Below are 16,402 nucleotides of genomic sequence, written 5' to 3' on the forward strand. Positions count from 1 at the left end.
GTCACCAAAAACAAGACTCACGCAGTGTTATACCAATGTGACAGGGCTGAGCGCCCATCCATGATATATCCTGGATGAAGGTTTGATGATGGACCCAGAGAAGACTTAGGTCACTGGTTTACACTGGTCTTGTCTTTTGGGTCAGATTTTGAAACCATACAGTAAATGCAGCCAAGATTCTCTATGACTGACGGTGTGTGATACGCTGGAAACGTGTCAGCGCTCCCTTATACCATGCACCATGTTCTTGGGATTATGATTTCTCCAGTTTTTTATGGAGCAGTGGATGTGGTACCCCCTCCCCCTCTATATCTGGACAAGACTTATTCTGCGCCAACTCAATAACAGAAAAAAAAAGCAAAAGTTCCCAGTGAGTAATGATCCACAGAGACAGATCCATAGAGACAGACGTCAGTCCCTGACGCGCGTTTTGCCGGTATACCAGCTTTTCCTAACTCGCGAAACGCGTCAGGGACTGAGTCCCGTGTTCTGATAGTATAGGTGAATAGGGAAATTTAATATACCAATGAATGACAGTGCAACATTTAAGCAATTTTGATTGAAGGTTCTCTGGCCAGCCTGTGATTCATATAGCACATGTGTAAAGATCAGGTGCTCTGTGGTCTTAGCGTGGTTAGTATTCGGGACGCAGTCTTATGTGTGCAGTACCTTAGAGACTGCAGAATTTAGTTTACTTACGATCATTGCAGTCCTGTACAGTGATCGATTGTCCTGTGGTCCTGGCACAATACAGCCTGCTGACCCCGCTATCACATGTGTGAGCCACTCCGGAGATTTATGAGCAAGCACGTGCAGCCATCAGCCCGGCCATTCATGTGCGGTCGGGCGTACCGATTGCAAACTCAGGAGAAGGACTGGAGATGAATAGTGTGGTTAGGGAATACCATCCCGAGACCACTCTTTACACTACTAATCTGTCTCCTTGATCTGCACTAACACAAATTTACGACTTGTAGGTGTAAAACTGTCAAAGCATTTGCCGGCATTTGCGGAGCTCGGCACCTGGGAGAGGATCGTGAGCACAGTTATACATATAATAAAGCATGATCCATAGTTGATTATTACAGCAGGCAGTGTCAGACTATGTGAGCTGGATGTCGGGTGCAGAACAGAGCTCACATTTATATTAGCAATCCATGCTAATTGTTTAATAGATAACTTATAATGAAATTTCATTGGGCCAATTCAGGTGCATAATTTGCAGCCATAACCCCAAAAATAAGGGACTGGGTTAGGTATCTCAATTAATTATATAATTTTTCCACCTTACTACGGACCGGGTCTTTGTGGGTCACCATTTGATAGATGGTGACCCTGTATGCATTTATTAATGCACGTTTTGCACAAATTTATTATTCATTTTAATAGTAATTTTCAATAAATGGTATATTTTATATTCCATTCACATCTTTTCCTCCTTTTCCTTCCCAATCTATACTCGATATAATTATGGTGGTGCACACCAGTGAATGGCAGTCTAATGAGATATGATTTCTATTTCGACATGTGATTGGAGCCAAGCTTGGATGTACAAGACATATGGTTGGAGTCAAGCTCAGATGCATGAGACATGTGATTGGAGTCAAGCTCAGATGCATGAGACATGTGGTTGGAGTCAAGCTCAGATGCATGAGACATGTGATTGGAGCCAAGCTCACATGTATGAGACACATGGTTGTAGCCAAGCTCAGATGCATGAGACATGTGGTTGGAGCCAAGCTCAGATGCATGAGACATGTGGTTGGAGCCAAGCTCACATGTATGAGACACATGGTTGGAGCCAAGCTCAGATGCATGAGACACATGGTTGTAGCCAAGCTCACATGCATGAGACATGTGGTTGGAGCCAAGCTCACATGCATGTGACATGTGGTTGGAGCCAAGCTCAGATGCATGAGACATGTGGTTGGAGCCAAGCTCAGATGCATGAGACATGTGGTTGGAGCAAAGCTCAAATGCATGAGACATGTGGTTGGAGCCAAGCTCAGATGCATGAGACATGTGGTTGGAGCCAAGCTCGCGTACATAAAACATGTGGTTGGAACCGAGCTTAGATGCATGAGACATGTGCTTGGAGGCAAGCTCAGATGCATGAGACATCTGGTTGGGGTCAAACTCAGATGCACAAGACATATGGTTGGAGTCAAGCTCAGATGCATGAGACATGAGGTTGGAGCCAAGCTCAGATGCATGAGACACATGGTTGGAGCCAAGCTCAGATGCATGAGACATATGGTTGGAGCCAAGCTCAGATGCATGAGACATGTGGTTGGAGCCAAGCTCATATGCATGAGACATATGGTTGGAGCCAAGCTCAGATGCATGAGACATATGGTTGGAGCCAAGCTCAGATGCATGAGACATGTGGTTGGAGCCAAGCTCAGATGCATGAGACACAAGGTTGGAGCCAAGCTCAGATACATGAGAGATGTGGTTGGAGCCAAGCTCAGATGCATGAGACACATGGTTGGAGCCAAGCTCAGATGCATGAGACATGTGGTTGGAGCCAAGCTCAGATGCATGAGACACATGGTTGGAGCCAAGCTCAGATGCATGAGACATGTGGTTGGAGACAAGCTCAGATGCATGAGACACATGGCTGGAGCCAAACTCAGATGCATGAGACATGTGGTTGGAGCCAAGCTCAGATGCATAAGACACATGGTTGGAGCCAAGCTCAGATGCATGAGACATGTGGTTGGAGCCAAGCTCAGATGCATGAGACACATGGTTGGAGCCAAGCTCAAATGCATGAGACACGTGGTTGGATCCAAGCTCAGATACATGAGAGATGTGGTTGGAGCCAAGCTCAGATGCATGAGACATGTGGATGGAGCCAAGCTCAGATGCATGTGACATGTGGTTGGAGCCAAGCTCAGATGCATGAGACATGAGGTTGGAGCCAAGCTCAGATGCAAGAGACACATGGGTGGAGCCAAGCTCAGATGCATGAGACATATGGTTGGAGCCAAGCTCAGATGCATGAGACATATGGTTGGAGCCAAGCTCATATGCATGAGACATATGGTTGGAGCCAAGCTCAGATGCATGAGACACATGGTTGGAGCCAAGCTCAGATGCATGAGACACATGGTTGGAGCCAAGCTCAGATACATGAGAGATGTGGTTGGAGCCAAGCTCAGATGCATGAGACACATGGTTGGAGCCAAGCTCAGATGCATGAGACATGTGGTTGGAGCCAAGCTCAGATGCATGAGACACATGGTTGGAGCCAAGCTCAGATGCATGAGACATGTGGTTGGAGCCAAGCTCAGATGCATGAGACACATGGTTGGAGCCAAGCTCAGATGGATGAGACATGTGGTTGGAGCCAAGCTCAGATGCATGAGACACATGGTTGGAGCCAAGCTCAGATGCATGAGACACATGGTTGGAGCCAAGCTCAGATGCATGAGACACATGGTTGGAGCCAAGCTCAGATGCATGAGACATATGGTTGGAACCAAGCTCATATGCATGAGACATATGGTTGGAGCCAAGCTCAGATGCATGAGACACATGGTTGGAGCCAAGCTCAGATGCATGAGACATATGGTTGGAGCCAAGCTCAGATGCATGAGACATATGGTTGGAGCCAAGCTCAGATGCATGAGACATGTGGTTGGAGCCAAGCTCAGATGCATGAGACACATGGTTGGAGCCAAGCTCAGATGCATGAGACACATGGTTGGAGCCAAGCTCAGAAGCATGAGACATGTGATTGGAGCCAAGCTCAGATGCATGAGACACATGGTTGGATCCAAGCTCAGATACATGAGAGATGTGGTTGGAGCCAAGCTCAGATGCATGAGACACATGGTTGGAGCCAAGCTCAGATGGATGAGACATGTGGTTGGAGCCAAGCTCAGATGCATGAGACACATGGTTGGAGCCAAGCTCAGATACATGAGAGATGTGGTTGGAGCCAAGCTCAGATGCATGAGACACATGGTTGGAGCCAAGCTCAGATGCATGAGACATGTGGTTGGAGCCAAGCTCAGATGCATGAGACACATGGTTGGAGCCAAGCTCAGATGCATGAGACACATGGTTGGAGCCAAGCTCAGATGCATGAGACATGTGGTTGGAGCCAAGCTCAGATGCATGAGACACATGGTTGGAGCCAAGATCAGATGCATGAGACACGTGGTTGGAGCCAAGCTCAGATGCATGAGACACATGGTTGGAGCCAAGCTCAGATGCATGAGACACATGGTTGGAGCCAAGCTCAGATGCATGAGACACGTGGTTGGAGCCAAGCTCAGATGCATGAGACACATGGTTGGAGCCAAGCTCAGATGCATGAGACACATGGTTGGAGCCAAGCTCAGATGCATGAGACACGTGGTTGGAGCCAAGCTCAGATGCATGAGACACATGGTTGGAGCCAAGCTCAGATGCATGAGACATGTCGTTGGAGACAAGCTCAGATGCATGAGACACATGGTTGGAGCCAAGCTCAGATGTATGAGACATGTGGTTGGAGCCAAGCTCAGATGCATGAGACACATGGTTGGAGCCAAGCTCAGATGCATGAGACACATGGTTGGAGACAAGCTCAGATGCATGAGACACATGGTTGGAGCCAAGCTCAGATGCATGAGACATGTGGTTGGAGCCAAGCTCAGATGCATGAGACACATGGTTGGAGCCAAGCTCAGATGCATGAGACACATGGTTGGAGCCAAGCTCAGATGCATGAGACACGTGGTTGGAGCCAAGCTCAGATGCATGAGACATGTGGTTGGAGCCAAGCTCAGATGCATGAGACACATGGTTGGAGCCAAGCTCAGATGCATGAGACATGTGGTTGGAGCCAACTCAGATGCATGAGACACATGGTTGGAGCCAAGCTCAGATGCATGAGGCATGTGGTTGGAGCCAAGCTCAGATGCATGAGACACATGGTTGGAGCCAAGCTCAGATGCATGAGACATGTGGTTGGAGCCAAGCTCAGATGCATGAGACACATGGTTGGATCCAAGCTCAGATACATGAGAGATGTGGTTGGAGCCAAGCTCAGATGCATGAGACACGTGGTTGGAGCCAAGCTCAAATGCATGAGACATGTGGTTGGAGCCAAGCTCAGATGCATGAGACACATGGTTGGAGCCAAGCTCAGATGCATGAGACATGTGGTTGGAGACAAGCTCAGATGCATGAGACACATGGTTGGAGCCAAGCTCAGATGCATGAGACATGTGGTTGGAGCCAAGCTCAGATGCATGAGACACATGGTTGGAGCCAAGCTCATATGCATGAGACACGTGGTTGGAGACAAGCTCAGATGCATGAGACACGTGGTTGGAGCCAAGCTCAGATGCATGAGACACATGGTTGGAGCCAAGCTCAGATGCATGAGACACATGGTTGGAGACAAGCTCAGATGCATGAGACACATGTTTGGAGCCAAGCTCAGATGCATGAGACATGTGGTTGGAGCCAAGGTCAGATGCATGAGACACATGGTTGGAGCCAAGCTCAGATGCATGAGACACGTGGTTGGAGCCAAGCTCAGATGCATGAGACATGTGGTTGGAGCCAAGCTCAGATGCATGAGACACGTGGTTGGAGCCAAGCTCAGATGCATGAGACACATGGTTGGAGCCAAGCTCAGATGCATGAGACACGTGGTTGGAGCCAAGCTCAGATGCATGAGACATGTGGTTGGAGCCAAGCTCAGATGCATGAGACATGTGGTTGGAGCCAAGCTCAGATGCATGAGACACATGGTTGGAGCCAAGCTCAGATGCATGAGACACATGGTTGGAGCCAAGCTCAGATGCATGAGACACATGGTTGGAGCCAAGCTCAGATGCATGAGACACATGGTTGGAGCCAAGCTCAGATGCATGAGACACATGGTTGGAGCCAAGCTCAGATGCATGAGACACATGGTTGGAGCCAAGCTCAGATGCATGAGACACGTGGTTGGAGCCAAGCTCAGATGCATGAGACACGTGGTTGGAGCCAAGCTCAGATGCATGAGACATATGGTTGGAGCCAAGCTCAGATGCATGAGACATGTGGTTGGAGCCAAGCTCAGATGCATGAGACATGTGGTTGGAGCCAAGCTCAGATGCATGAGACACATGGTTGGAGCCAAGCTCAGATGCATGAGACACGTGGTTGGAGCCAAGCTCAGATGCATGAGACATGTGGTTGGAGCCAAGCTCAGATGCATGAGACATGTGGTTGGAGCCAAGCTCAGATGCATGAGACACATGGTTGGAGCCAAGCTCAGATGCATGAGACACGTGGTTGGAGCCAAGCTCAGATGCATGAGACACGTGGTTGGAGCCAAGCTCAGATGCATGAGACATGTGGTTGGAGCCAAGCTCAGATGCATGAGACATGTGGTTGGAGCCAAGCTCAGATGCATGAGACACGTGGTTGGAGCCAAGCTCAGATGCATGAGACATGTGGTTGGAGCCAAGCTCAGATGCATGAGACATGTGGTTGGAGCCAAGCTCAGATGCATGAGACACGTGGTTGGAGCCAAGCTCAGATGCATGAGACATGTGGTTGGAGCCAAGCTCAGATGCATGAGACATGTGGTTGGAGCCAAGCTCAGATGCATGAGACATGTGTCCAGAGCTCATGTAAAAATCAAGTTTACATTTCACTTTACAAACTGTAAACACCTGTAGACATTTAAGAGAGAATTCACATGTGAATTTAAAAACATTATGTTTAGCTAAACCTCCTATAAGGAATATGAGCAAGAAATTATTTTTCTATCAAAAAACGGTTAATGTGTAAAATACGGCACTAGGCTGAAGGCTCGATGATTGATTAAGGGAATAAATGTATCATAGAATAGGAGCCTCCTGAGAGTACCTCCTTAATGCCACATTTACACGTTCAGTATTTGGTCAATATTTTACATCAGTATTTGTAAGCCAAAACCAGAATTGGGTGATAATTGCAGAAGTGGTGACAAGTTTATTTATTTTACTCACTTACATAGTGCCATTAATTCCACAGCGCTTTACATACGTTATCATGGCTGTCCCCATTGGGGCTCACAATCTACATTCCCTATCAGTCTTTGGAGTGTGGTAGGAAACTGAAAAACCGGAGGAAGCCCACGCAAACACAGGGAGAACATACAAACTCCTTGCAGATGTCGTCCTTGGTGGGTTTTGTATTCAGGACCCTGGAGGTGCAAGACTGCAGTCCTAACTACTGAGCCACCGTGCTGCCAAGTTTCTATCTTTTCCTCTGATTGTTCCACTACTGGTTTTGGCTTACATGGCTTAAGTAGTACTTCTCAATTGTAAAGATAGTCCCCAAAAGGCAACAGGATATTCATAAATGAGACTTCGAAGCCAAATCATGATGCTTAGCCCAATAAAAAGTCACAATGACCCAGATGAGCAGAGAGAGTGGAGACCCGAATCAGTACCGTGGCCAGAATCAGTACCGTGGCCAGAATCAGTACCGTGGCCAGAATCAGTACCGTGGCCAGAATGAGTACCGTGGCCAGAATCAGTACCATGGCCAGAATCAGTACCATGGCCAGAATCAGTACCGTGGCCAGAATGAGTACCGTGGCCAGAATCAGTACCGTGGCCAGAATCAGTACCGTGGCCAGAATCAGTACCATGGCCAGAATTGGTACCGTGGCCCAGGTCAGCACAGAGGTATGGAGGCCTACAGGTGAGGCCTACTGTAAGGTGCTCACGGTGATATCTGTGGGTGAGCTGCTGCTTTTGCACCCCCTGAAACCCCACAAACACACAGTTTCCCAGTCCATTAGTGTCATGCTGTGTGGTTTGCTTTGCATTCACTTGTAGGCAAGAGGCCTCCGCTGTCTCCACGTCCTCGGTTCCAGGATCAGCCGCACACATGTCAGGGGACACTGGGTTCGTTATACCAAGTTCAACGTTACTGGAGAGTTCCGATACATCAGTCTTTAACATGCAGTTTCGGGCACAGCACCCTCCATTTTCAGTTTCATTAAAGCAGTACATCTCCACCCTCTGCTTATGTTCAGCTCGGACAATCCCTACGCATGATCCTCCTGTTAACCCCAGGGATTTCTCGTCCGGCATCACAGCACTCCCAAGACCCGTCACATTACCCTCATGCATTTCCCCATCCGGCTTCCTCTGTATGGCAGGGAATAAGGCACATTTCCCAGTGCCTAGTTTGGACCGTAGGCCCTCGGATGTTACAGGAAGGTCCACAGGAAATTTGGTACAACCTCATGCTGACAGAACGATATGTACTCCAGGGGCCTCCAGCCCACTGCAGCTTGATCCTGAACTTCACACAAACCTCTCACCAACTCAGGCTGACTAATCCAGGAAATGATTCCCCTTCTTGCTTGATTTTTTTACCCCCTCCCATGCTGGGCAATTCCCAAACATTTAACTGTATCTGTTCCTGCAGTCTGTTGCTGGGATGATCCAACCTTTTACCCATACTCCATCACAAAACTTGCATTACTTTCCTGCATTACTATCACTATACTAACAATACTTACACTAACACACTAATAGGCCCACCACTGCCTGTCTAAATCTATCTGTAACTACTCTGGGTCCTATATTTCCTATTTATCACTATCTAAATACTAACTTATATCCTATTCTTTCCCTAACCCTGAGCTTAGTGTACAGAGTTACCTCAAGCATTAACAATGCAGCAGCATCAGTGCTTATAACACTCTATGCATTTCACATGACACCATAAGACGCAATGAAACCACATGTCACACTACACATTTTACAATTGTTGTATCCAGGGGCAGGTACAGAGCAGTCTGTCACACCCTTACACTACCACAGCAGAGGCAACAATACCTATTGCACTTACTGTAGCTGTACTGTTGCAACAATGTCCTGCACCCACCGCAGAGGAACAGTGCAAGCACCAAGAGCGCTCACACAGAGGAAAGAGTTTGACGCGCCCCTGGGCCTGTGCTGAGTAGCGTTGCGCACGCGGGGGCCTACCCGGAGCCGGATCTGAGAGGGGTAGTAGTTTCGTGGCGGTGACCCGGTCCGTGCCCAGGGAGTCAAACTGAGCGGCAGTATTTAGCAGTAGATGTTAAAATGTTCGACTACGCCACCCGTTGAATGCGGTCATGAGACCGCCGCTGCAGGGCAGACCGCTGAGGCCGGTGATACGGTTGTGCAGCGGGGATGGTATAACCCCCAACGGGAGGGGTATGGCCTCAGGTCAGCAGACGTGGATGATGAAACACTCGGAGACGGTGCGGTGTAGTTCAGGGTCTTTACTGGTGGCAAAGGTAGACCCTCCCGGAGTACTGGCTAGCGATCGGGGCCTGGTCAGTCCGCGAGCAGATGGGATCTCCCCTGGCCAGGCGGAGTTGTAGGCCTCCCCAACTAATCGTACTCTTCTGGCTACCTTGCTAGAGGCTGGTAAAAGTAGCCCACGTCCCTGAGTGTACCGTGTGGTGCTCACCCGTATGGCCGGTGACTCGGGGCCTTTTGGTAGCTTCCGCTCCACGTCGCGGTGCTGGTCCCTTGCGTGTGACCGTGCCTTCGGGTTTCTTGGCCAGAGGACCTGAAATCCCCTGCCGGGCGGTTTCTGCTTCTGGGTAAGGATTAGTCCCCACAGCCTCGGACTCCGGGTCCGGTAAGAACTCTTCAATCAGGGCGAGCTCTACAGCTTCCAGCCCCTGACTCCTTTTAGCACTGCTCCCACTGAGCTCCTGATCTTTCTTTCCTATAGCTGCTCCTCTCCAGACCAGACTGTGTCTCTGTCTGGGACTCCTCTTCTTCTCCCTAACCCTGCCTCAGCCCTAGTTTTATATAGGGGAAGTTCTTCCCCTCCCAGGACTGGGCAGGAGGTGTGGCATGCATAGGATGTCTGACCAGGAAACCTCCCACCTGCTCACAGACGTAATATTGCTATTACTGTGGGAACCAGACCCCTGGGGTGCCACATTCCCCCCTAGTGAAATTTAGTACTCCGGGACTAAACATATTTTTGTAAACAAAACAAGTTATAAACAAAAACAGCATAACAAAGAAAAACACATTATGATGGTCACGGCGTGTCCGCAACCGGGTGCAGTTTTTAAAGAAAACAAAGGTGTCCATTTCACCAAGAGACCGGGAGCCGTAACCAGGTAGGGGTCTGTCCTGCCCCGAGTCCTTAACAGTCTTTAGTCCATTCCTGGGTTACGCTCCAAACATATGTACAAAGGATTCCGGATAATCCCTAAACGACACCTATAAAATAACTAAAAATACACAATTATTTACAGGCAACAATAAACAGGTAAATACAAATAAACAGTCTAAACACTTAGATCCTCCAACGTACGGGTAACTGGCCTCTAGTGGCTCTAGTGGACCTACGGAGCTGACTGACTGGTCCTGAGCTACGGGGTGTAGGAGCTGTCAAAGATAAACTGGGCAGCTGTCTACGGGCTCTTTGGCTCACTAGGGGTACGGCAGGCTCACTATAAGCAGAGGGTTGATCCTCCTGGTCTGCTTGTGTGGGGTCTTCTGCCTCCTGGACCGGCTGCTCTTCCAGCTCTACCTGTTTCTCCGTAGGTACTTGAGATGCTGGTTGGAGGAAGGTGAGGACGGGTACCACAACTGCGCCATTGACTTGAGTCCAAGACCGAGGGAAGTCTCCGAGCACAGTACTAACCATATCTTCCCTTTCCTCTGCGGGTCGAGGGTCTTCTTGTTCTTCTTCAGGGCTTCGTTGCTGTTCGGGACACTTCTTCAGGTGATCTCGGGATACAATGGCTGTGGTTTCTCCTCCATCCCTACTGATTATGCAGACTTTCGGGTTCTCATGGCTTGAGGGCAGTATGGTGTACGGGTCCTTCTCCCACTGGTCGTCCAACTTGTGGAGGCGTCTCTTCCTCTTCAAGACCTGCTCTCCAGGTACCAGGGGAACAGCGGGAGCATACTGGTTGTAAGTCTTCTCCTGTCTTTCTCTAGCTTGACAGAGACTTCGCTCCACGCTCTCCTGTACTTTCCGGTACTGCTGCTGCCTTTCTGTGTCCCAGTCTGCTTCTGGTGAAGTGTCCTCGGGTGTCAGGACTCCCATCTCCAGATCAACAGGAAGCTTACCAGTTGGTAGAACCTACCGGGATGTGGTTGTATAGGTCCACCAGATCAGGCAGTTTCTCAGGCCACAGACTGCGTTCCTCCAGGGGCAATGTTTTCAGAAGATCTATCACCACCTGGTTCATTTTCTCGCAGAGCCCATTGGTTTGCGGATGATAGGGTGTTGTTCTTATCTTCCGGCAGCCATACAGAGTACAGAACTCCTGGAAGACTTCCGCTTCAAAGGCAGGTCCCTGGTCCGTCAGCACCTGCTCCGGGTATCCGTGTGGACGGCAGAAGTGCTGCTGGAAGGCTCTAGCTGCTGTTTGAGCCGTTAAGTCCTTGACCGGGACCACCACCAGGAACCGGGAGTAATGATCTACGATTGTGAGGGCGTAGACATACCCAGATCTGCTTGGAGCCAGTTTCACATGGTTCAGGGCTACCAGTTCCAGTGGCTGTCGGGTGATGATGGGCTGCAAGGGAGTCTTCTGGCTGGCACGGTCCTTCCTTCTTAGGTGGCACGGTCCACAGTCTCTGCACCACCTCTCGATGGTTCCCCTCATGCCTACCCAGTGGAACCGCCCGCGCAGCAGGAACTCCAGCTTCTTCCACCCGAAGTGCCCAGCTCCGTCGTGGTATGCCTCCAGTACCATAGCCGCGTCTCTTCTTGGCACCACTACTTGCCAGATCAGTTCATGCGTCCGGGAGTTAACCATTCTGCGGCACAACTTCCCCTTGTAAAGGAACAGTCGACTCTTCTCAGCCCACAGTTGCTTGGTCTCCTCCGGAGCGTCTGGGTCAAGGCGGGCATCTGGCTGAGTCAGCATCTCCTTCACCAGTCGGACGGCAGGGTCACTGTCTTGCGTTTCCGCCCAGTTGTAATGAGGTAAGGGGTTGAACGTAGCAGATTGCTTACTCCTTACATGGTGGGAATACTGGATAGTCCCATGCCGGTGGAACGCGGGAAGTTCAACCTCCTCCAGTTCCTCTGGATCTTCCCCCACGTCCGGTAGGTTTGGCATTCTGGACAAGGCATCCGCGTTGGTATTGGAGCGTCCTGCCCGGTATTTGATTGTGAACTCAAAGTTGGACAGGCGGGCCATCCATCTCTGCTCCAGGGCACCGAGTCTTGCTGTGTCCAGGTGTGTCAACGGGTTGTTATCCGTGTACACGGTGAACCGGGAAGAGGCGAGGTAGTGCTTAAAGCGTTCGGTGACTGCCCACACCACTGCCAGGAACTCTAGCTTGAATGAGCTGTAATTCTCAGGGTTTCTTTCGGTGGGTCGCAGTTTTCGGCTGGCGTAAGCAATTACCCGTTCCTTCCCCTGCTGGATCTGGGACAGTACGGCTCCTAGCCCGATGTTACTTGCGTCGGTGTAGAGGATAAAGGGCTGGCTGTAATCCGGGTATGCCAGGATTTCATCCCCCGTGAGGGCCATCTTCAGCTGGCGGAAGGACTCTTCTTCCAGCTTCTCCCATCTGAAGGGCGGCTTCTGGTTCTTGGCCTTCCTGCACTGGCCTATCAGGAGGTCCTGCATAGGAGCTGCCTTTTTGGTGAAACCGGGAATGAATCTTCGGTAGTAGCCTACCAACCCGAGGAACTGCCGCACTTCCTTTACGCTGGAGGGGCTTGGCCATTCCTTAATTGCGGTGATCTTATCAGGGTCGGGAGCCACTCCGTCAGCACTCACCACGTGTCCCAGGTACTGCACCTTTGGTTTCAGGAGGTGACACTTGGAGGGTTTCACCTTTAGGCCGTAGTTTGCCAGAGCTTCGAACACTTCTGCCAGGTGTTTCAGGTGGTCCTCGTAGGTCTTGGAGTAGACGATGACATCGTCCAGGTATAACAGGACCGTCTCGAAGTTTCGGTGTCCCAGACAGCATTCCATCAACCGTTGGAAGGTTCCTGGTGCGTTGCAGAGTCCGAACGGCATGCAGGTAAACTCGCTAAGTCCCATCGGGGTGGTGAATGCGGTCTTCTCCCGGTCCGCCTCTGCTACAGGAACCTGCCAGTACCCGCTAGTGAGATCCAAAGTAGAGAAGAAGTTAGCAGACTTTAAAGCAGCCAAAGACTCCTCTATCCTTGGTAAAGGGTACGCATCTTTGTGTGTGATACGGTTGATTTTCCGGTAATCTACACACATTCTCATGGTGTTGTCTTTCTTTTTAACCAAGACTAGTGGAGCTGCCCAGGGGCTACAGCTATCCCTGATTACCCCAGCCTCCTTCATGTCTCTAAGCATCCCCTTGGCGTGTTGGTAGTGTGCAGGGGGTACGGGTCAGTATCTCTCCTTTATGGGAGGATGGTCTCCCGTGGGGATGTGGTGTTCTACCCCCTTTACTCGCCCGAAGTCTAACGGGTGTTTACTAAACACTCTCTCGTACTCTTGAACCACCCGATAGACTCCCTGTTTCTGGTGTGAGGGAGTGGAGTCAGTACCCAAATGTAGTTGCTGACACCAGTCCTCTATTGTTTTCTTAGAGCCGTTACCTTCCTCTGGTTGAGATGGAGGCAAGGGTTCCACGGACTGTACAGAATTCTGGTTTATGGTGAACAATTTAGCTAGCGTGGCATACCGGGGCAGGTGTACTTCTCTCTTCCCGATGTTTATTATGCGAACGGGCACCCTCCCATGGCGTACATCAACCACCCCCCGTGCTGTCAAAATGGTGGGCCTACTGTCTGAGTAGACGGGTTCTACCATTGCTTGGTAGTCTCTACCTCTTAGACCAATAGCTGCCCGGCACCAAATCATCATTTCACTTTTTGGGGGCATGGCAATAGGGAAAGGGTCACACATTCTCACGCTTCCAATCTCACCACCGGAGAGTTCCACCTGTTGCCGTCGCATCAGTGCCCGGATCTCTTTTTGGAGCACTCGCTGCTGGCCGGAGCTGGCGTTCTTGGCAACCTACTGTAAAATGAAAATCACCTCTGCAAGACAATTTTCAATCACATTAGTTCCTAGCGTTATCTTTGGGTGACTCTCGCGCTTGTCAATGTCTACAATGATCAGTCCCTGTGCTGCCAGTTCGACTCTACCGATTTTAATGGTCATCTCTTTGAATCCGATCTGTGGCACGGGTTGACCATTGCTGGCGATGATACTCAAGTCGTCGTCAGGGTAGCGGGTAATATCCGAGTCATTCCAGTACTGCTTGAAGAGCACGTACGGGATGGTGGTGACCTGTGACCCGGTGTCAAGTAGGGCACTCATAGGAATGCCATCCAGTACCACAGGCAAGACTGGACGTCCTCCCACATATTTGTCACGCCAGTTCGATGGGCCTGATGATCTTATTCCTGGGGGTTGGCCCTCTACCCCAGGTTGTGCCAGTTTAAAGGACAGTACCTTGCCATATGTCCGGGTTGATTGCAGCGGCGGCAGATGGGTTGTCCGTCCTCGTTGTATCGGTCGCTGGGTCTTGATCTGGCCGGTGGGGTCCTCCTTGGTCGACGCCACGGGATGTCCTCCGGTCCGGATGCCAGCTGGATCTTCCCTGGAGCAGAAACCTGTAACGACTGCACAGTTCGGGTTAGCGCAGCTACGCTTTTAGCTAGCTCTTGGACCTGATGGTGCAGGTCTGGAGCCGGGTCATTGTTCAAAGCCTGCGCATCAGCTCCCACAGGCCCTGCCGACAAGGGCGCCGCCTCCTGGTGGTAAGCGGTAGTAGGGCGCCTGTGGGTCACAACGCCACCCGGTGCCGGTTCTCGGAGCACCCGGATGGCTCTGTCCTTGAACTGTGCAAAGTCCAGATGAGGATCCTGTAAGGCCATTGCCCGTAACTGGGTTCGGTGGGCATTGCAATATAGTCCCTCTATAAATTGTTCGGTCAACAGCCTGTCCTCGTTTCCCACGCTGTCAGGGTCGGTCTGCTTAATGGCTCTCAGGGCCTCTTGTAGGTTTAAAGCATAGTCTCTTATATTCTCATGTGCTCGCTGTTTGCACCCGTAGAATCTAAGCTTAATCTCAGCTGAGGTGCGGGTATCAAAGGTGTCCTTCAGCCGGGTTAATATCCCTGCTACAGTCCTCCTCCCAGGTGGCCAGGACTTTACCTCCCTTTGGGCTGCCCCGGTTAGTTGGGCCACCAGGATGCTCACTTTTTGCTCTTCTGTGAGGGGGTACACCTGGAAGAGGCTATCCAGCTTTTCTCTAAAGTCATTCAGGGTATGTGACTCCATTGAGTACTGGGGTAGCCAGGCTGCCCCCGGGATATAGGGCATCGTGAAAGGCATGACCGCAGCAGCGGTGGCGCTGGCGGTGGCTGTGGCAGTGAAGCTCTCCTCCGTATCCGACATCTTCCTCCCCCCTAGTGGACCGTGGCCTACCTTGCGATGATCCTCTTCCGTAGGCCGCGGCTCCGCAGTGGATCGTCAGGGTCGAGGACCTTCCGTCGCGTTCCTGTGACGTCGGCGTCTGCTGGGCTCCTTCCAGGACCTTACGCAACGTCCGGACGTGAGGCGGGGCTTCAGTTCTCGCGGGCTTTTCGGAGTCCACGCCCCTCTTCTTCCCGCGCGGCGTCTTCAAGATGGCTTCCAACGGCAAGAAAACTCCACGGATGGCGGGAAGAAGGCAGAAGATGGCGTCCAACGGCGGGAAAACTCCACGGATGGCGGGAAGAAGGTAGAAGATGGCGTCGGATGGCGGGAATCTTCACCACAGGTAAGTTTAAAAGTCTCTTTTTCAGGCGCGCAGTACCCGGTGGTTGCGGGCACGGAATCCTGCCGACTACGCCAAAGTTTGACGCGCCCCTGGGCCTGTGCTGAGTAGCGTTGCGCACGCGGGGGCCTACCCGGAGCCGGATCTGAGAGGGGTAGTAGTTTCGTGGCGGTGACCCGGTCCGTGCCCAGGGAGTCAAACTGAGCGGCAGTATTTAGCAGTAGATGTTAGAATGTTCGACTACGCCACCCGTTGAATGCGGTCATGAGACCGCCGCTGCAGGGCAGACCGCTGAGGCCGGTGATACGGTTGTGCAGCGGGGATGGTATAACCCCCAACGGGAGGGGTATGGCCTCAGGGCAGCGGACGTGGATGATGAAACACTCGGAGACGGTGCGGTGTAGTTCAGGGTCTTTACTGGTGGCAAAGGTAGACCCTCCCGGAGTACTGGCTAGCGATCGGGGCCTGGTCAGTCCGCGAGCAGATGGGATCTCCCCTGGCCAGGCGGAGTTGTAGGCCTCCCCAACTAATCGTACTCTTCTGGCTACCTTGCTAGAGGCTGGTAAAAGTAGCCCACGTCCCTGAGTGTACCGTGTGGTGCTCACCCGTATGGCCGGTGACTCGGGGCCTTTTGGTAGCTTCCGCTCCACGTCGCGGTGCTGGTCCCTTGCGTGTGAC

This window comes from Phyllobates terribilis, unplaced genomic scaffold (assembly GCF_046119375.1).
Source record: "Phyllobates terribilis strain yellow unplaced genomic scaffold, ASM4611937v1 Scaffold_9__5_contigs__length_417890890, whole genome shotgun sequence".
NCBI lineage: Eukaryota > Metazoa > Chordata > Amphibia > Anura > Dendrobatidae > Phyllobates > Phyllobates terribilis.